Source organism: Ambystoma mexicanum, chromosome 8, assembly GCF_040938575.1.
Source record: "Ambystoma mexicanum isolate Mex_15411 chromosome 8, UKY_AmexF1_1, whole genome shotgun sequence".
NCBI classification, from domain to species: Eukaryota; Metazoa; Chordata; class Amphibia; order Caudata; family Ambystomatidae; genus Ambystoma; species Ambystoma mexicanum.
Genome location: NC_090929.1, coordinates 1,297,251,567 through 1,297,274,426, shown reverse-complemented (window position 1 = coordinate 1,297,274,426; position 22,860 = coordinate 1,297,251,567).

Genomic DNA, 22,860 nt, shown 5'->3' with positions numbered 1-22,860 from the left:
AATGCCATTTTGGAATTTCGATTGAACTTCATGTATCTCTTTGCCGCAGGGTGGTCACTGAGCAAGTTGTCAGGCAAACATCAGGGACCGCATATCCTTAGTTAGAATCGAAACTAAAATGTTTCAAGCAAGACATGCCAGCTGCCTGAGAGCATATGGGAGACAGTACTTGATAGGCTAAAAATGTATTTAAAAAAGGTATCTGAGAGAGAAAAATTATTTTTACTCACCCAAAGAGGTCAACATTATTTTTAATCTAAAAACTATCTCAGAATTACTTTTTTATGCCATGAAAACAGATGCTACTATCAGTTTATTTTATTTTAAGGATGTCCATTGGGGAGAAATGCCTTTGCACATTGCCTGAATCAATGGGTGTAGATGTTTTCCTTTCTGTGACAACTTTTCTGAACTCGGAGTTGTTCACAATTGGGCGTAAAGATGCGGATATGGCATGAATTTAGGAACTGGGCTTCTCCCCCAAACTGTTGTAGTATCTGGTAGCATCACAGTTTACAGTCCTTCTTGGCAAGGAAAATGTGTGTATACCTACCCCCTACTCCACCCCCATCACACATTGACAAGTGTTTTACTACTACCCATAGTGCTACAGCCTTTTGAGTAAGCATAGTTTTAACGCTTATTCAAATGCAAGGAACAATGACACAACCAGTGGATGTGTTGAAGTTAAAATTGCAGTTGAATACAGTTGAAAAAGGAATGCATTCCAACCCAATTTGGAAAAAAGCCAGAGTTAAATGCTGCCACCACTGCAGTTCACAACCTACAGTGGGATGAATTAGAAACCAACAAACAAAAAGGTCTGTGTCAATCACATTCAATGTCAATTGATGTGGCTCTGCATCGTGGCAGATCAACTAGATTTCTCTCACGCCATTGTGAATTGAGTGTTGTAGACCTGGAGGAATTGCAAAACTTTCAAATGGAATTAGCTTGAACATGAGTGATGAAACGCAGTGATTTCTCTTCGTTTCCCTGCCATTGCCTGAAACGTTTTGTGGTGGCTTCCATTTTTTCACATTGTTATTGAAATAGACTTTTAAAAAGATGTGGAGACTGAATTCTGCATTTCAGTATTTTCTTTATTAACTTTAATGCATGTAAACCGTGAGCACTAAAAACAGAGTAGGTGGGTTCCAGAAGATAGAAGCAGGAACAGGTAAGTAGGCGACTTAACATTGAGTGTACAAAGTGTTGTTGTTTTTATCCTTTAGGAGTTATATTCAGGAGCAGTTAATTGACAATCTTTTTTTGTTTTACTGTGCTTTAAAGTAGATCTGTTTAGTTATTTTTCCATACTTTCACGGTAAGTGGTCCCCTTGAGTGGTCCCAAACGTCACTTAAAGCAAAGGATCAAGTCAAAAGTTGCAGGGAGTTGCGTGGAAATGAATGATGAACAGTGAAAACCATTTCCACCTCTTCAAGAAGTTGGGAGACTTTTTAGTTGTGTATCAACACTAGCACAATTCAGGACACTCATAGAAGTTTTGAAGACCTGTGATTCTCATTGTTTGCGGATTGAGGCCTAAGGACACTCTGGGCATGTGTAAAATGAAATGACTGCTTCTAGCAATACCAAAGGCTCATAGCACTGCATGATAACGCCATCTTCCTCGACAATTCTCTTTCATCTGCATAGGAAGCCACTGTATTTCTTGTCAAAGGGCAACTCACTTCTTTTTCACAAGGTGTAAACGAAGAAACAAAGGGCCTCATTACGGGTTTGGCGGTAGCCATGCCGCTATTGGCGGCATGGCTGCCTCCAAAACCGGTTCTGGGTTCCCTGAATGGGGAATTACCGGGCCATTCTGAGTTTGGAGGGCCCGGTAATTCCTCCCTCAGGGAACCCGGGCCCGGACCTTCCCCCATTCCCATTCGAGCCCCCATAGGGCTCAATGGGAATGAGAGAGGGATCTAACAACGGGCCGATTACGACCGGCCCGTTGTTAGCTACCTGGTCCCCTCGCGGGACCTGGTAAGGACGCCTGGTTTTACAAGGCGTCCTTACCGGGTCCTGCGAGGGACCTCGTAATCAGGCGGAATGGGAATAACGGGTCCGCACCCATTAGTGGACCCCGTTAACCCATTCTGCCTGACTTGTAATGAGGCCCAAATACTTTATTTCTTTTGTAATTTGGGTTGTAAATTTCGTAAAAAATTGGCAAACGTGAACAAATCTAACACGTGTTGCCAAATAGGACACAGCTATGAAAATATTAGTGATGCTTGTGGATGCTGATTTATTTCAGTAGGTAGTTCCACATGGCATGAAATTAGACATTTCAAAATGCAAGTGTGAACACGGTTTCATATTTTATACACTTGATTTTGCACGTACATATGCTGGTACTTTTCCATCTTTAACTTGCATTCCTTTGGTTTATCCCATTCCCTTCATTTTAGTGAAAGGGATCAGATGGTTTATAGAAGAAACGATGGAGCAGCACGCATGTCATCCTTCAGAGAGTGATCAAGAGTGCACAAGATATGACTGGAAAAATGAGTTGGGAATAAAATGTCATGTTAAGTTTTTTCTGATAAAAGCGCAATTTGAAAATCTAATTAGCATTGTTTCCATCATTTGAGCGACGAGCAGTGCACACACAATGTTAATTGTCAAGGAACAGATCCACTACTTTTTTTATTTTATTTTTTTATTTTGGTTGGCTGAAAAATTCAACCTTTCAAAATATTCTTCTTTACAACAAGCTATGAACAAAAAATGTACAAAAAATAGATCAATTATCTGAAGATTTACAATAGATTTTTTACATAGAGTAACTCAATTATCTAAAACTTTACAATAGAACCATTACTATTTAAGAAGTTAAACAATTTTAAAAATATTCCTAAATTTCAAAGTAATTGACAAACATTTAGCAGTACATACATAAAAGGAAAGAAAAAACCTAAATCATAAACTTCATAAAATTATCAATTGAACATAGAAGAGAGGTCACGCGGTAAGACTGTTTTTATGAACTGGGTAAGTGCAATACGAATAGCAGTTCGATTGCTCGTCATTAATATATTCCATATTTCATGTGAAGAATGATCATAGTTTGTAATAAATTGCGATAGTAGTGTTCACGTAGACCAGTTAGTGCAGGGCAATCCACTACTATATGAGATCATGTCTCTACTTGTTTACACTTTTTGCAAAAACGACAAAAGTTTGCATCTTTTGGAATTAGACCACATCTTGCCAATATTTGATTTGTCGATCCACTACTGTAAGCCCAGAAAAGCACTTTGTAACTAGAAATTTGTATAGGCTTTGCTTGTGAAATAGATTTTTTGGTAAAAATATTTATTTATGTATTTATATATTTATTGTATGCTTGTTAGGCGCTTATACAATAAGAAAATACTGTTTCAAAGGGCCCCAGGGCAAGGAGGGACCAAGGGTGGGAAATACATTAAAAACACAATGTTTAAGAACAGAGGGGTGAAAAAGGTAGAAGGGACGAACCTACTATGCCCTGGGAGTATTCTGAATGTGCATGTGCAGCAAGGAAGAGGGAAGAGGGGGTAAGTGCTGGAGAGTCAGATCTCATGGGTGAGCTACAGATGAAGTCCAAGGAATGTTGAGTGCTACATGGACTGGGGCCGGGGAGGTGTACGTGTGAACCTCCAGGGCAGAGGGTGTGCAGATGCAAGTGCTGTGGACAGACCAGAGCTGGGCAGAATTGGTGTAGGAGGTCAGGGCCCCAAGGATGCATAAGGGCCCAGGACACTGATCACAGCAACTGTGGGACTAGCAGAGGAGAGAAGAAGGGAAGGAGGAGGAAAAGAGGAAAGTCTTAGAGAGATTTTGGAATTTGAGAAGATCCCGCTTAAGGCACAGAGGGAGGGGGGTTATTCCATAGGCAGGAGCCTGCAGAGGAAAGTGAACAAACACCTACTCTCTTTTTAGCAAAACTCTTTACACACAAAGAGTTGGTGCCAGAGGAATGTAGTGGTCTAGAGGGAGAGAAATTTAGTGGGATAAAGTTGAAGATAGTGTGGTCCCCGGCCCCAGACAGCCTTGTGTATGATACAGAGGGATTTGACTTTAATCCATGCAGCAACCGGGAGCCAGTGAAGACTTTTTAGTGCAGGAGAGTTGCGGTCGCTGGGCTTAAGGGCAAGGATAAGTCTTGCTGTCCTATTCTGGATTAGCTGGAGGGGTCGCAGAGTGGAAGATGGTAGATTCAGGAGGAGACTATTGCAGTAGTCAAGCCTAGAGAGAACCAGGGCTTGGGTCATATGGAGCCTCTGTGGGGGAAATTCAGAAAAGGTAAAATTCCTTTAAGAAGGAAGAGTTGAAAGTTGGACTTCTTGGTAATGTCCTGAGTGTGAGGGAGGAAGGAGAGAGAGGAGTTGAAGAGGACTGAAAGGTTTCTGGTTTTAGTTGAAGGGGCAGGGGGAGAGCCCAAGGAGGAAGGCCACAGTGAGGGGAAGAAGGAGGGAGCAGGGACCCCGATGGGAAGGATCTCAGTTTTACAGGCATTGAGGCAGAGATCGTTGGAGGTGCACCAGTACTGGATGGCAGATAGGCAGTCAGGGATGATGGATGGTGCAAGAGGGACAGCAGGGGGTTTGTAAAAGAGCTGTGTGTCATCTGCATAACACTGGAAGCTGGAGAAGAAGGAGGCAATGAGGCATGCAAGGAGAGTAAGGTAGATGTTGAAGAGCCAGGGGGAGAGTATAGAGCCCTGGGGGACACCACAGGTGGAGAGGGAAGGAGGAGAGGAGAAGGTGCCCAGAAAGACTTGGGAAGAGCGGTTAGTGAGGAAAGAGTTCAGCCAGTCCAGTGCCCATTTCGAGATACCAAGAGTATCATGGAGCCTTTCTATGAGAATAGAATGGTTGACTGTGTCAAAGGCAGAGGAGAGATTGAGAAGGATAAGAACAGATTGGGAGTTGGAGTCCAGAGATGCAAGCCGTTCTTCACCTGTGTTCCGAAGAGCAGTTTCTGTGCCTCTGGATGTGCAGTATCCAGATTGATGGTCTTGAAGACAAGCAACAAGTTCAGTGTGTCAGTTGAGTTGGGGCAAAGCCAGCTTCCTGATGTATCCTGAGTCAGGTAAAAGACAAGGAGCAGGAACCAGACTGACCCAGGTAAGTTGTAAATGAAACATGGATGCTTTATTCTTCTTAGTTACAGGTTACAGCATAGAGGTGGGAGAGAAGGTAACAAACATCTACTCTGGTCCCTGTCTTTACTTCAAGTCCACAACTGACATCCTTAGAACCCCCAGGCCACCAGAACTCAACATTCCACAGAGCATTCTCAGAGGCCTCACCTGGCATACACTCAATCTACTACATTCAAGTCACTACACATCTCCTTCCCTAAAAAAGCACACCAATTGTGCAGGACACTCCTTCACATGCCAGGACAAACAACCACAACAAAACTAAAAGTCCTTCTACCCTGGCCTGCCAAACAAGGGTCTCCGTACTGACACTACCGGGTACAATCTTGACACACTGGGACAATAAAACACACCTACAAACTCATCCATCACAAATATACTAAAACTCCTTAGAACATGCAGGCCTCTAGCACTCCACATTCCACACAGCATTCTCAGAGGCCCCACGTTGCATACACTCAGTCTACTACATTCAAGTCACTACACTTCTCAAGCAGCTTCCCCAGGAAGGGGGTGATGGAAATAGGATGGTAGCTGGCCGTGCAAGTAGGGTCTGAGGATGATTTTTTCAAATGTGGGTGCACAAGGGAGTGCTTAAGGGGCCAGGGGAATGATCCAGTGGCAAAAGAGTGATTACAGAAATTAGCAAGAGCAGGGGAAAAGAGCCAATGTTATCCTAATGGTCCTGGATGAACAAGGGGAGACCTGTTTAGAAGAGATCTTCATGGAGCGGGCAACTCTGGTAACTTCTTCAGGTGTGACAGGGGAGAAAGAGGAAGGAGAAGGGGGGAATGGAGGTGAGGGGGTGTGGGATGGGTTGTGAGGGAGAGTAGAAAGGGTGGTCATGATGTCCTGAGGTTTGGTGAAAAAGTGTGAGGCCAGTGCATTGCAGAGGGTTTGGGAAGGAGAAGGGGAGGAGGAGACTGTGGAAGGGTTGGCTAGTTCCCTGCAGATCTTGAAAAGTTAAGCCTTGTTGTTAGGTGCGCCAGAGACCCCTGCCTGTGTGTGGGCTCTTTTATTTGCATGGATGGTGCATCTTTATTGCCTTTGGAGCAGGCAGCAGGCCAGTTTTTCAGAGGATGAGTCTGAGGTTAGCCACTTCCATTCTGTCACCCTGCACTTTCATTTCAGGGCCGCAAGTTTGTTGCTGTAACAGGTGTTACACTTAGAGGCAGGTTTCAGACGGATCCTCATGACTGGGGCAAGACTGTCAAGAATGTTGGGGATGGACAGGTGGAGGTTGCTGAGGGCAGAGACAGGGGTGGAGTTAGAGGTGGGGGGTCAGGGGTGTGAATGTGGAGGTGAAGACAGCCGCACTCACTCGCTTCATCGAGCGGATGTTAGCATAAAAGCTTGGTGGGACTTAAGGGGTGGGGGGCAGGCCGGGGCCCAAAGGGACCCATGTGGGCAGAAAGGAGAGAATGGTCTGTCCAGGAGAGAGGGTTGACTAGTGAGGGGAGAGAGAGAGGTCAGAGTGTATGAGAGAATCCAGAGTGTGTCCAGCTGACTGGGTTGGCCCAGAAGGAAGAATGGAGAGGGAAAGTGAGGTGCAGAGGTTGAGTGAAAAGAATAGATTCAGAGCCAGTGCAGTACAGTTGAATGTTGAAGTCACCCAGGATGAGGAGGGTAGAGGTGGATGAAAGTAAGGAAGTGCAGAAGCCAGCCCATTTATAGAGAAACAGGCTGGTGGCACCTGGAGGCCGGTAAATGGTGGCAATAGTCAAGGTGGAGATGGGAGAGAGGACCAACTTGCAAACCAGGCTTTCAAAGGAAGAATATTACTGGGTAGGTAAGATGAAAGCAGGAACCCACTCAGGGAAGATTAAGGCAACCCCCTGCCAGTACGGTGTGGTTGAGGCTTGGAGATGATCTTGAAGCCGTCAGGGAGGAGGGAGTCAAAGGCAATGACTGAGATGGCATTGAACCTAGTCTCTGTAAGAGCGAGAATGTCGAGGTCAATGTCTTCAAGGAGAAGACACATGTCAGAGGAGTGTTTGTGGCTGAGAGGGCGTTAAGATTTGCCAGGTGGAGGAGGTCTGCGCCTTTGAAGGTTTTCTGAGATGGAGTACAGGGGCGTGGTACACCAGTAAGAAGAGGGAGAGCGAGAGTAGACGGGTGGAGATGATGGCGAAAGAAGGACTTTAATGAGAGAAAGGAAGAACCGGTCAAAGCGAAAGAGGTTGGGTAGTGGACCCTGAACCAGGATGGGGCAAGAGTGATAGACATTAACGAAGCAACGTGAGGATGAGAAACCGGCCAAGAGGACTTCCCACTTGGTGCCACCGTTAATGGAAGAGCATGCAGAAGGAGAGAGAGTAGAGATGAGATGGGGGTCCATAGATCTGGAGACAGGACAGAAAAGAGGATATCAGTGAAAACCTCTCTAGAGAAAGTGCTGGCATAGGTGTTTCCAATGGGATGTCGAGGGTTTGCACTCAAGATCTCTTTTTTGTGCTTTTTCCTAACAGACTCTGAGAGAGGGGGGGATAGGTGATAGTGTTGCAGTTAGAGAATGTAGGAGAATTGGAGAGAGCCATAGGTTGGCAGAGGTTTAGATAAGGAATGAGGAGTGACTGCACAGCACAGTGCTAGCTAAGCTCACTGGGAGGCCGAGTAGATGAATTCGTAAAGAGAAAGTGCAAACCAGAAGGAATAGAATTACATCAGATATGTGGTACAGGAATATATGAACTTTACAGACCTAAATTCGATTTTGAAACCAGAGGCAACAAAAGCAATGCAATGTTACTCAGAGGTTAAACTAAACAGGCAAAGCTGATGGTGCACAGATTTAATGCCAAACACAGCTAAATTCAATTTTAAAATGGAGACAGCAAAACAATGCAAGGCAGATGGTGCACAGACCTAATACTAAACACAAATGGGAGTCGCAAGTTCAGTGAAAGAAATGACGTTAGTTTAGGTGGGGAAGGAAGAGGTGAAAGGCACAGTAGACGCTTCAGGAGAATTAGCGTTGGAAGTCAGCCAAACTCACTTTCATGTCTGCAGGGATTGTGGATAGACTAGGATCCAGTGACATAGGAAGCACTCCAGTAATTAATCTGGAGGACGGATCATAGTTTGAGCCGGGTATCGGAATATGTAGTGTTTTGTATTAGACATCATGTTGACCCAATGAATATCTCAAATCATTGGGTATTCAATTGTGCAGCACAAGCTGAAAATAACAGTGCTTACAGGGAATAATGAGTACTGCAACTTTTAACTTTTAAACTGTTTTGGAAAGCACAATTCGGTAAATGAGTAGGTTAGGCTGACAGAAATGAGTAGGGATACTCTTTAGATGCTAGTGATAATAAAATACAAATCTTTGGAATACTTGATGCAAAATTGAAAGTTTCCCCCTCTAGAAGCTAATTCTGAATAACATATCTGGTGTTCCCAATTTTTTAGGGCTAGTTTTAAGAGAAGGCGTAAATACTACCACAAACCGCAAGGGAACTGACAGCAGTGTGGTTTCAATGACCAATTATGAATGCAGGTACTGTCAGTGATATTGTAGTGCACATCACTGCTTCATTAATATCCATTCAACAACCGTCTTCACAACATCACAGACATGTGTTACTTCCAAAAGGAGACGACCATCTGTTTCCGATTTACAGCCTGATTCATGGAATTATTTGCGTGAAAAATGCAGATTTGCGCTCGTTTCTGTCCGAAAATCCCTGTTTGAAGTATCGGGATTTTCCGCAGAAAGGTGTGCATATCTGCATTTTTCATGCAAATTATTCCATCAATCAGGCTATTAATTTATAGTACAATTTTCTATGTGACAATAAGGGGGCAAAGGGAAAGTGGAAGGAAACTAAAATGAATATTCTGGTTGTGATGAATTGCCATCTGGCAAGGGTTTGAAACACTGGAATTCTTTTAAATGTGTATTAATTAATATAATGATGCAGGTAATTCCATCTCTGAAATGGTAATCTGCTGACCAGATTCCCCTTACATAAGATCCATGCCAAAAGCATAGTGTGTATTTGTACATTGCTGCATTAGTATCCTGGTCTGCAGCGCCTGCTCCACCGGTGGCATAGAGCAGGTTGGTTCAGAGGTCACAGGTGCCCATTTGACAGCTTCAGTGATGGCTAAGTCTCTGCAGCACAGGGGCTGCATTTAACATATGCACTCCTGTACACAACTATGATGATTCGAGGTAGCCCATGCTATGCTGTGGCAGGGTTACCCCCAAATATAAGCTATGTCTGAGTGAAGACATAGTGCATGGCAGTAGTTATAATCATTACAGCCCCATCCACTATGATATCACATGTCAGCTCCTGTGAGCCAGATCAGCTGTGGAAGGTCAAGTGCATTCTGGCTAGACAGACAGAGCCTGCTTAATGGCAGGACAGGAACGTAAATGTCAATGCCTCTTCTTGAATCTCTTTGTGGGGTTAGGTAACACCCTCCTTCAGATGCAGCCACACAGCAGGCAGCTGTCCTGGGCTCAGGCATCAAAGGAGGACACATATTCCAAAGTAGTGGACTCACATCAGGAGCGGGGTTAGTGTAGACAGGAGAGCTCTGTACTGTGGGGCAAGAATTCCAACATCTTGTTTCTCACTGCCTAACTCTCACCTTCCTGTCCCCTCCACTTCCTCTAAAACAAAGAACTCTGAGTTTTATATCAGAAGAGCAAAGTCCACTCATTTCAAGAGCAAGGATTGAACCACTAAATTGGGCTAGCTTTGGTCCAATCACCTATAGGCTTTTTCCTTTAAAAGACAGGGTCACCACCCACATCTTTGAATCATCTCTGGACTCCACCCCTTGAAGACAATGTTGTTTCACTCTGATCAGAGGGTAGTCCTTTCTAAAGTCCTCCAGTTGTGAGGTAAATGCAGGTGTTCAAAGGCAGCGGTAAACTCTGTCCCCTAACCATCCCCAGGGAATATTGTGAGTGAACTCTGCTGCTGGATCAAGACCTGCATCTCTGCCAGCCACATGGTTGTCCAGGACCACACCCTGATGCAGGACCCAGAATAAGAGAGCCAGCCTTCACTGTGCTTGTGAGCCCTTGAAAATACTAATCTTGGCTTTTATGTCCCTGGAGTGGGACTCACAGCTCTTGAAAACCAGAACAGGCAAGATCCCTGTGTTTTCAAAATTGCTTCGCTGTGAGCCATGACCCAAACGTGTTTGGCACTGACTAAACCACCAGGACCCTTCAACACTGCCATTGGTGTTTATCGTTCTTCAAAAAGCCAATTTCCTGTTCAACTCCGTTCGCCATTGCACCACTCCAGCTGAAGAGCATCATTGCCTTGCATTGCTTGGGGCACCATTTTGGACTACCAGCTTCTTAATCGCTGCTCCTGTAAGTCGATCAACCTGACCCAGGTGTCCTCTGAACTGCGACCCCCAAACCTCGGTATCAAATTGACTCACCTGCACATCCCGACACCAGCTTGCTGCTGTTGTACCTCAATGGTCGAGCTGAACCTGGCGCCTGTCTGATCTGCACAGCTTGAGTAGACTGTTCTATGTCCTTTCATCGAGGAATTTCAAAGCCTGCATTTTAAACTTGTATACTATAACGAAAAAGTACTCAAATTCTTTTTTATTGGGGAGGGGCCCAACTCTGTCCCCCACCTATTTCGAACTAGACACGACCCCTCCCCAAGCCCTTATCTGCCCTTTCACACACCCCTGCCCCAAAAATTTGATTTACTCTTTCGTTATTCTTTACACATTTAAAATTCAGGCTTTGAAATGTCTGGCAATAAAAGGACGCCGTACCAAGTAGACACCTCAAAGCTGCAGCAACCTCCAATTAGACACTAACTCGATGCCAGCTGGGTGAACAAATGCACAAACTACGCTGAGAAGCTTTGTTCTACACTATCGAACCACCAAGACATTTGCAATGGTATTACTGACTGATATCAGCCCATCTGTTCCATCCTTGTCCGTAGAGACAGGCAAGTTAATTTTAATCCGTTTTTGCAACCTCAAAAAATATCCTTTTTGAACATTGTCATCTTTTAATTGCCTTTTCCTCCTTGTCTCACTACCCAGGGTGCTGCATCTATTCTATCTTTGCATAGTCTGTGTTCCTTCTTACAGGGGGTGGGGGGGGGGTTTACAGTGGTCTCTATTTAGTTATTATTGTATTTTTATAGAAACTTGATTGGACATTCCTTTATTTTGGACTGTTATACTTCACTGTTTGGGTTGCTACTGAACAAAATCCATACCCCTCTAGAGAGTATAGCCTTTCCTCTACCCACGTTACCACTGATGGTAAGGGAAGCATATCTCTTTACAGTGCCTGTTTTACTTGTATGATTGTGTTGGCTCTTGGTTTTATAGAAGTGTGAGGGCTAAATGGGCCCATTATCCTCTACTCGTCCTTATACTCATGCAGGTAGAAGTCATTTTGTCCCACTAGTACTATGGGAAATTTACTGTGACCAATACCTCAATTATGATTTTGTAAAGAAAAGTTTGACAAATATTGAAAAATGAAGTGAATTAAGGTAAAAAAAATAACTTCGAATACAGGGGTTGTGCGTAAGTTAAAGTGTGAGGATTAGGTTCAGAGAAAGAGGAAAATGGGTAAGAAGGGTGTGAACCACTTGTGGGTTTAGGATTATGATTAGTGTTAGAGAAGAAATTAAGAGTAAATAAAATATAAAAAGTAACAAAAGGCAGAATCAAGAAGAGAAGTTGAATAGCTGGTGTGTAAGATTAAATGGAGTCATGACAGGGACTCAATGTATACATTGTCAATAACGTTATCATAAAACCAACTTTTTTCCAAATGTTGTATTAATGTAAATTAGCCTATGCATTATATAACTCTATCATGGACACACAAACCGAAAAGCTTCCACATTCCAGTTAACAACATTTGACGCATACAGATAGTAGTTTGGAGAACAAGAAAGAGGCTGTTTCTGCCAAGAGGTAAAGGCAATTTCCAAGACATACCCCCACACACAAAAGACAACAAGCAGGAACAATTTTATGAATGAAATAAGTTTGTGTGAACATAAAACAATATTGCAAACAATATTGACATGGCCTGGAATTGACCCTCAGGCCTCTGCGAGACCAGAAATAAATTAGGAGACACACAATTACACATGCGACACATAGGGGTCCATATCAAGCACCGATATGCACTGCTCTGTTCTGCTTGTCTTCTTTGGGGTGCCTTCCAATTTATTTAGAGTTAATAACAATCTCATGATTGGAGAAGAACAAGGAGTACAAGGAATGCTTGTCCCTCCAAGCCAACCCCCACCCTCAATACAGTACAGCTAGACATTTCAAGTTAAAGTTGGTTTCCCAGCCAAGCACAACCTGTCAAGCTACAGAAGAGGAGAGTATCCTTTCAGTGTGATGAATTGACTTCTACCCTGCAGTAGTAAAAAGATGAGAAGAGGCTAAAGTGTCTACACACCCCTCACACTTCTACACACCAAGAGCCATCACAATCACTATCAGCTGTCCAAGGAGTAATTGACCAATTAAATTGCAAAGCCCCAGGATCCGGTTTGCTGCTGGGGAGCCATTCCAGGCCCAAGCACTGGGACAGGAACAACTGGACTGTCCTTCCAATCGACCCATCAATCAATAAATACAAATGTATTTTGTGATAATGTCATCCCATTAAAGTGCAGAGTACAAAAATATTGTATAATAGCATATCATGATGTCACATACACAATGCAATAAATACACGCATAACAAATAGATCAACAAACTGGAAATACCTTTTCCTGCACTTAAGGAACAACCATTTTGAGGATAGGTAATACCTCAGTACCTCCAATTATATAGCCCTCAAACAAATCCCAATATCTTCCTCATTCTAACATTTGTAGAAGTGAAAAGGTTGTATGAGTCACAGCATGCTTTCCATAGCTTTATCAACAGGATGTTGTGTTTAGCTGAGGCCTCTATGAATACAGATAATACATTCTATTGTTATAAAATAATCTCATTAAAGAATCACTGAGCTCTTGAACTTGTATATGTATGTGTTTTTACTAAGATTAATGAGCTTTCATTTCCTGTTATACCAAATCACTGGTCATTATTAGGGGTGTCCTGTTCCACCGTGCTTTAAGGAGGTAACGTGACACAGAAAAGACAACATCTAATGTACATGTCCTCTTGCCGAACATTTTTGCAACAGCAAGGTCCCTTATTTGATAGTTATTCAAGCACGTTTTTAAAAGATCATGCATGAGTGTATCTGTTATAATGTTGGATATGTATCAAACAAACTTGTCATACTGTTTTTTATCACTTATGTTTATCCTTCTTTAATGTAGAAAAGAAATACAAATCTGTTATATTTTCCATAACTGCATCAATAAACATGGTGGATGATCAATACCATATAAGGATGTAAATACTGGATGCAACTACAATAAACACACTTTTTATGTTTTTCTGTAACTGTTATGTATAAAAATGTTATGATAACATGTCCTGTTTTAAAGGTGCATTTGCTGTTGTTGCCATTCTTTTCCCAAATCATAATAAACTTGTTGTGAATTCTTCATGGAGGCATGGCACCTCCACAGGGTTCCAGGCCACTGGATATATATATAGACTACAACCTTCCTACCGTCCTATTTACTCGAAGAAAATAAATACTAATTCTGCCCTGTGTCCTGGGAGAACCTTTCTTCAGAATGGCCCTCCTGCCTTTTGTTTTCTTTGTGCTGTTCTTCTCTCCCTTTGTGCCGTTCATCTGCTTCTCCTGCGATTCACATCTGCATTGAATTCCTCCTCGCAGGCGCCTCTGTCTCCCTTGGTGTTGATGCAGCATTGTGCAGCTTCTCCAGTTGCTCAATTACACTTCCTGCTGATTAAGTGACCCCCACGCTCAGGTCACCTGATCACTCTCCAGTGTGTCTAATTGCTGCAAGCCTCCTGCTGTGTCAACCTTCGAAGTGCCAACCGGCACCACGGACAGGGAGGTCTTGCTTCCTATCTACATCTGTTGCAGAACCTCATGAAGTAAGAAGGGTGACCTTCCAACCCCTTGGTCTCCTGATCGCAACTCAGAGGATCCAATCCACCAAAGTAATAAAGCAGCCAGCCTTCAACGTGAGAACTGTCACTGTGCATGAGGGAGTCCTGCCTCCTCCACACACCCATTGTCTCCACGCTACTCCATTCTCCAGAGATGGCACCTGACTTCACCTTCTGCACTTGGTATAACAGCCACCGGTTCATCTCCACAGCCACTATCATTTGGCAACTGTCAAGCAGTTAACTGACACCACTTTGCCTCCACAAGCTGCCTGACCGCGTCCGGTAAGCACTCAGCCCTGAACTTGGTTTCCCCTGGCACGAAGACCACTCTTTCCACCTCCCCACACTGTTTAACTACTCCCCTGTTAGGGAGAATTCTCCAAAATGGCCAATTTCCCTTACCTACTGAGTCCCTCAGCAGCTTTGCTGGATTTCCAGGATTACATTTTTTCACCTGGTAAGAGTGTGAGCCTTTTTTCCCACTCTTAGATGTGTTTTTTGCGGTGTGTGTTTAACATTTTTGTGTTCGTAGGCTGTGGAGCTTCACCTACTCCATAGGCATCATCTTTTTACTGTGTGTTACACAGCACCTTCAGTGCAGTGACACATGGTTGTTTTTTTCAGACTTCCCAACTCCGACTACATTTTCTGAGACTGACTACTGTCTCTCAGAACATGTAAAGTTGCCATTGACTTTATTAGTCTTTTTAAACACACAGACTCAGTAACACTATCTTACATAGAGTTCTGGAAAGGGTTAATACAAGTCCCTTTTTGTCTGTTTCTCTTGGAGCATTGTTTTGCTCCCTTTTAATTAAGACTTGACTGGTGGCAGTGGTAACTACCCTATTTTTCCTACCACGGTTATTTTAAATAGCCTTGGTATTGATTAAGGCTATCTTGGTAGCCTCGAACTTAAACCCGCTGGACCATGTATATTTTTATATGGTTCGGGCTGGGTTTATTCGCCATTTCTTTTTGTAAAAGTATTTCTCGTGTTTTACTCTGCGTGCCAAACCGGGTTCGGTTCCTTTGTTCACCGACCTTTTGCGGGCTTCTGCACAGAAGCCCTCCTTAGGCGCCTGAATGTCTGAGGGGGACAGGATGTGAGGGAGGGGTTTGAGACTCCCTGCAGAGGGTCTCCTTGGAGACCCATGTCGCACTCTGATCTGATTGGCTGAGGTGACTGTCCAGGTGGAACAGCCACCCTGCTGTGTGATTGACAGCCAGGTTGTGTGAATGGGGGAAAACTGCATAAAAAGCAAGTCTCTGGGGCTGGAAAGGCAAAGTTGCCACTGGGTCGAGAGAGAATTGAAGAGAAGCTGACAGAAAAGGACCTCTACCACGACTGAACCTCCCGGTGAAGCCCTGCTGCGGGTCTGAATCTTCAAACTTTGACGACAGGGAAGATCTGCAAGGAATCTTCTCCCCTTCAGCTGGTGGGAACAACCAGTTTACCAAACTGCAAGCCAGGCCTCCCTCCTCTGGTCGAATTTACCGTACAGTGCTACAGTGAACCGGATATCCAGGTGGAACAGACCCTGCTTGGGTTTTAAGGAGCGCACCTTTTATTTGTCGCTTTGCTCCACTGCTGGTTTCTTCCCTGAGCAGTGCAGGACCCTCCAGTCTTCCTCCTTCTTGTCAGTCCTACAGTCGCTTCAGGAACCGTGAGCCTGCAGGACCTGCCAGGAACGTCTGCCACAGCTCCAGCATTCTTCTGCTCTAAAGGTACTGTGCTTATCCAGTTGTTCGTTTCGTCCAGCCGTGGTGAAAGTGTGTGAAATCTTTTGCCAATCTGAGGGCTTGCCTCTCTCTCTCTATTCTTTAAAGTAACTTTTCGTCTGACCAACTTCGTTCTGAACTCTTGTCAAAGACATAACCGCTAACTACCCTGAACTGTGTGATCCTCTGCAAAGACTTTCGTCCATTGACTTTGGGCCAGGCCCCTTTAATTTGATTTCCTCACTGTAGTTCCTTTTTCTAGATTTCCCTGCTTACTTACTTGTTGGTGCTGCTCAACTTCTGTCTAACTTTGTCTTTCCCTCCCTTTTTATTCCTGGAGAGCCATTTTGCTCACACTTAATTTTGAGCCTAACTTGTACAGAATCTATTGGGTGCGGTGTAGTGTATTAGAATCGTGATTTTTCAACTGCTTGATAATAGTGAAATGTTTAATAACGGATGTGTAAATAAATGTATGATACTGCTCACTTTACTCTTGAGATAAATCTGGCTACTCAGCCATCCCTACCACTTTACTGTGTAGTACAGGCTTGTACCAAAGGTGAATCTGTACTGTCACTTGTAGTCCTAAGTGTGTGTGCTGAAAAAAGGAACTGCATATAATTCTGCCTAACATCCTCTCTCATCTTTTCAATGCAGAGTTGACTTTTTCTTCCCATCCACTGCCCACAGAAAATAAAAACTGTTTTACTTGTGCATGCTTCAGTGTTCCATTGCATGTATTCATTTGCAATCCTACTTCCACTGTCATTTATCACAAATGTTATTGTGCCATCACAACAAACCTAGACGTTGCAGAAACCTCATTACTTCTGTTGCCATCACCATTGTTAACATGTGCATATTAGAAAGTGCACCCCTTTCATCTTTTGCTGTGACATTCACTGCTACCCCCAAATGTGTTCAACATCTACCATTTAACACTCCCTCGCTTCAGAGTGTTATGTCTGTGGCCAACACCCCCTTGGACATCTACTTTTCACATATCTTTTATACCAATACCTCTCTAGTGTATCCACCATGTGCAACCTTCACCCTCACTTCATTTCTTCTCCTCGTGAACCCACCATTCCTAGGGAAACTTGGAAAGAGGGGTTCATGGACTATGTCTCTGCCATACATGGTCCACACTTTAACACTGAGAAATGCAGAGCCTTGCTTATGCACTGTTTAGGTAATTAGGGTAGGAGGATTATAAGAGCCTCCCTTTACACCCTCAATGATAAATAGGTTGCTGGGGATGGTGTTGAATTACCTAATGTATATGAAACCACTCCTAAAAAAATGGACAAGGACTATGAAAAAAAGTCAGTATCACCATACAGCGATATCATTTCAGTACTAGGGAACATTATAAAGATGAATCAATAGTGTCTTTCATCACTGCCCTTAGGGAGTTGGCCAACACCTGCAACTTTGGCCCCCTCTATAATGAGCGGATACAGGTTCAATTAATGCTTAAAGTTAAAGAAACTAAACGAAGGAGAGAAATGTGGACAAAGGGTGATCCCTCTCTAGACGAGGTATAAGACATTGCCAAACGTGTTGAACATATGTTATCCAATGCCAAACAATTAGAATCGAGAGACAATAAAGATGCTGTTTGTTCCACCTCCTCACAAGAAAAAAAGAAACATAGTAAAAAGAAAAAAACCTTCCCCCAAAGGGGGTAACAAAAAGGCCACATCTTCCAAGGCCTCCAATCACCCCTCAAGCAGAAGGTGTTTCAGGTGTGGCAGCTCCTCTCACTTCGCTAATAGCCCTTCATGTCCCGCTCACAATGTACAGTGTGATAAGTGTGGCAGGAAAGGCCACTTCTCCAAATATTGTCACTATCCTGCAAAGAAGGTTGTCAAAGAAATTAGTGAAAATAATGAGAATGATATATCAGAAGAGCATACCTCTGAGGAGGAATCCTCTGGCATCACTGGGTCCATTTGCAATTTTGATGTGCCCACCAAATCTGATGGTAAGCCACACTCTATTGTGTTGGTTAATGATGTTCCTATCAAAATGTTATTGATTTTAGTTCAGGTACTTTAATCAACAGGGAGACCTGGCAATCAAAATGTTCCAATGTCTGTCTCAGGCCCTCACATGTAAGGGCCAGTGCGTATGGTGGCTCTCCAATCACTAGGTTGGGCTGGTTTATGGCTACCTTAAAGTGTAAAAGGAAATTGACAAAAAATAAGGTTTATGTTTCTGACAAAGGTGTTGGTTTATTAGGATGGTATCATCAATGAGACATGTGCCTAACAATTAATCTCAACGTCCAAGGTTGTGTTTCCAGCATGTTTCGCACCTATGAAAGTCATGGCCCTGGTGGGTTTAGAGAAGACTTGGGTTGCTTAAAAGGACCTTGTCAGAAATTCAAGTTAACAAATGGGGTCCAGACTAATAGTGTGTACCTCTTGCATTAAGAGAGGAAGTTATCAAGGAAATCACCAGACATATTGATCAAGATATTATAGAAGCTGCCGATGCCTCTGAATGGTGTCCCCCCATTGTAGTAGTGGGGAAACCCATTGCATTGTAGTAGTGGGGACACTCAACTCCACTTCAGGCTGCCCTGGGCCACCTCCTCTCCCTCTCTCAGCTATGATTGCCTTACTGCCATCCAAGATTGGTGTTCCGCCAATGATCTTTGTCTGAATGCTAGCAAGACTGAGATCCTCCTCATCGGCACACCTTCTCCATCCTTTCCCCTCACTCTCTGGCCGGCCTCCCTTGGCCCTCCTCCTACCCCCACCTGTGAGGCTAAGAACCTCTGGGTCATTCTTGATTCTACACTTTCCTTCTCCGCCCACATCTCTGATGTCTCCAAAAAGTCAAACTTCCTATTGCACCTACTCAGAGGTACTCTGCCCTTCCTCTGCTTCCCCCAGAAGCTCACTGTCTCCCAAGCTCTGGTTCTCTCTAAATTGGACTATTGTAACAGCCTCTTTCTAAATCTACCTTCCTCTACTCTCTGCTGTCTGAAACTAATCCAGAACAGGACTGCAAGACTTGTTCTTGGCCTCAAGCCCTGGGATTGTATCTCTCCAGCTCTGAAATCTCTCCATTGGCTCTCAGTGGATGCAAGGATTACATTCAAAACCCTCTGCATTATCCACAAGGCTTTCTGGGGCCTGGGTCCAAAATACCTTCAGCTATCCCTCTGCAAATACCTCCCCTCTCGAGCTCTTCACTCCTCTACCTCCAACTCCCTAAGGGTCAGTCGTTTTTCAAAGAAACAAGCTGGGGGTAGATCTCTGTCTTCCACTGGGGCCTCTCTGGAACAGCCTCCCTGCCACTCCAAGACTTGAGGAGAACCATCTCCGGTTCCGGAAGCACCTCAATACTTTCCTCTTTGCCTCTGCCTTCTCCCCCCTCTCCCCTGCTGATCTGTTCTCTCTTGGCACCGTGCACCTGGCAAACTTCTGTCCTCTAGGCCCAGGTTCCTGCTCACCCTGCCACCCCCTCGCACTGCCTCTGGGCCACCCCTTGCACTGGGGTCTGTATCTGTACACATACAGCCCCCCCTTTTTTTTCTTCCTGCACTTATCTGACTTACCCTGTCTGCTACCTTAAACTCATCACTTTCCACTTGCTGGCTGCACTACCATTCTTGTTGCTTTTATTACTTATTTATTTATTATTATTTATCTATTCTGTTCTCCTTTTGCTCAGCACTGTCCACTTCTCCCCCTTCCTCGCACTTTTTCCCTCCCCCTCCCCCATGCACTTGCGCGTTCTCAATGTCACTGGGCCTAGTAAGATCGCTGTTTTGTTTCCCCCCTGTTCGCCTCCCTTGGGGACATTTATTAAGAATCATGATATCAAACTCAATACTCTATTCTATAATTTGGGTGATTCAGACCTCACTTTACAGAAAGCTAAATGTTGTTTTAGGACCTCACATATTGATTATTTGGGATATCGCCTATCGGAAAAAGTTATATCGCCCAGAGAAGGTTTGGTCTCATCCATAACTCAGGCAACACCACCCAAAAAGAGGTCATGTAATTTTTAGGTCTGGTTGAATATTTTTCACGATTTATAAGCAATTTCAATGATAAATGTAAAAATATTAGAAATCTATGCAAGAAAGGTCAAGACTTAAAATGAAGTGTGGAATGTGAGGTTGAACTTATTGAAACAAAAAAGGTCATTGTCAAAGCCCCCATTCTGGCACCATTTGGCACAAGAATGGACACTTATGTCATAAAGGATGAAAGCAGTATTGGTCTAGGTGCAGTACTCATGCAGGCTGGCAAGCAGGGTGACAACGTCATAGCCTTTGCCTCTAGAGTTTTAAAAGAAGTAGAACAAAGATATTCAGTAATTGAGAAAGAAGCTTCATCTGTATCAATGGCGATATAGACATTCAGAAACTTCCCCTGGGGGAGTAGATTTTCCATTGTCACTGGTCACAAAGCCCTAGTATCTGTTTTTATGTCGAAGGGGTTAGAAGGTGTTTCTAGGCGCATCATGAATTGGGTAACATCAATCCAGGGTCATGACTTCACTATCAAGCATGTTGTAGGAAAGGATAACATCATAGCTGATTAATTGTCCAGGGTATCTGTTAACATGTGTGAAGAGGATTCTGATGAGCCTTTACAAAAAGTATTTGGCTCTGTGAAGGATCCATTTCCCAAGATACTTGGGAGACCTGTAAGATGATGCAGAGCACAAAAAGGTGAAAGAGTTTGTGCTAAATAATTGGGCAGGGTGGACACCAGAAAATGGATTGTGAGAATTTTACAGAGTAAGAGATGAATTACGCTTTGAAAGCAGGCAATTAACGAGAGCAGGACGTATTATTCCACCCATCCTAATGAGGCAGAAACTATTACAATTGGCCCACAATAGCCACCTGAGGATTTAAAGAACCTGAGGATTTAAAGAACCAAAAGGATTTTCCACGCTAACTATTGGTGGACAGGACTGGACTCTGAAGTGAAAAATTTGATAACTAATTGCAGTACTTGTGCCCCTTCAAACGAAGTTCTTAAAACTCATGTCCAACCATTAAAATCAATAGACCTACCCAATATTCCATGGGAACACATTGTTCTTGCCATTTTAGGCCTGTTGCCTTCCAATGAAGGAAAGAAAAATATGTTATAGTTATGTTGGATAGATACTCCAAATGGGTTAACGCACTTTCAGTTCTAGAGGCTGATTCAATAGCTGTGGTAATGTTCCTGGATGACATATTTCAAAGGGATTGCGTAACTCAGAATAACCTTACAGATAATGGTGTTCAATTGAACTCTAAGTTGATTACATTTTTATTATATAATATGTGTGTAGAACACCATAAATCATCTGCATTCCACACTTCAACCAATGCAATGGTTGAGCGATTTAACTGGACATAAATGCAGAACATTCGCATGGCAATCCAAGCAGGTAGAGTTTGGGAAACAAAGCTGGCATTAGCATATAGGCTGTCACCTCATTACAGGGCTAGTTCCTTTTTAAATTCTGAGAAGAAGGAAAGCTGCATCACATGTGTTCCCACATGGCTGGCGAGAATGACATTCATTGAGTGGAATGAAGAGGACCTGAGAGAAAAAATAAAAAGGAAGAATGAAAATGCGAAATCTATTTATGATAAAAAAATTCAATACCAGGTTATCAAGGGTTGAACAGGATGACACGGTTTGGGTTCGGAGACCAGTAGGTGCACTTAAAGGAGAAAGCAGATTCGGTGGTCCATTTAAAGTAGACACACTCATGGATGATGCAGTGATATTAAATGATGGGTGAACATGGAATAAAAAAAGATTTCCAAATGCCAATAACTATAAAAGGAGTGTTCCCTTTCAGGATACAGGAAGAGAGGTGTGTTATAATGTTGGATATTTATTAAACACACTTGTCATACTGTCTATCATCACTTATGTTTATCCTTCTTTAATGTACAAAGTAAATACAGATCTGTTATCTTTTCTATAACTGTATCAATAAACATGGTGGATGATCAATACCATATAAGGATGTAAACACTGCATGCAACTACAATAAACAAACATGTTATGTTTTTCTGTAGCTGTTATGCATACACATGTTATGATAACATGTGCTATTTTAAAAGTGAATTTGCTGTTGTTGCCATTCTTTCCCCAACTCACAATAAACATTGTGAAGTCTCCATGGAGACATGGAACCGCCACATGTTTCCAGACCACTGTATATATAGACTACAGCCTTCCTGCCAGCCATTGCAATGTCAGGAGGGCCTTTTTACTTGAAGAAAATACATACTTTAAAGAGGACTTGTGTCCTTGGAGCCCCTGTCTTCAGTCTCCCTTTAAAAGGGGCACATAAACATAAAGTAATTGATTGACTAACAATTGACTTCTTGGGGGACTTACAAGCTGGGTAAAAGTATGTTTAAAGGTGGTTACGGGTTTTCTACACAACAGTGAGTGGCAGAATTCTTAAATAAAACGTAATAAATAATGTACAGGCATATGCTGAGGCTATGTTGTCTAATTGGATCTCCAATTCAAAGTCAAGTTTCACAAAGTGAAAACACTTTTACTGATATGCCAATCTTGAACCAAAAGACTGGCAGCTTTTCTTTACCTGATCGAAGACTCTCTACTAATGCTGATTTGGTTTTCCCAAAGCTTCAGTAAACCAAAGTTCCTCCATGTTCATCTTATTTGAGAGCACCAAGGGAGGGTACAGCTTTTATCTTTGGCCAGTACAACCTGCAATGCCTCCTTACAGATTAATAACTGGGGCTTGACCAAAAGATTACCCATTACAGGATCAGTTTTAAAGTTGCCATAGGATGCAGTTCAGTCCAACACAATACACGGTGGATCCCCCTGTGTGCGCAGAGTGTGCTGCCCCAATAGCTGTGTTATAAATGTATTCTCACTAATGTTTTACTGCCCCAGAGTTCTCCCCCAGAAAGTGTAGCTTTTGGGCC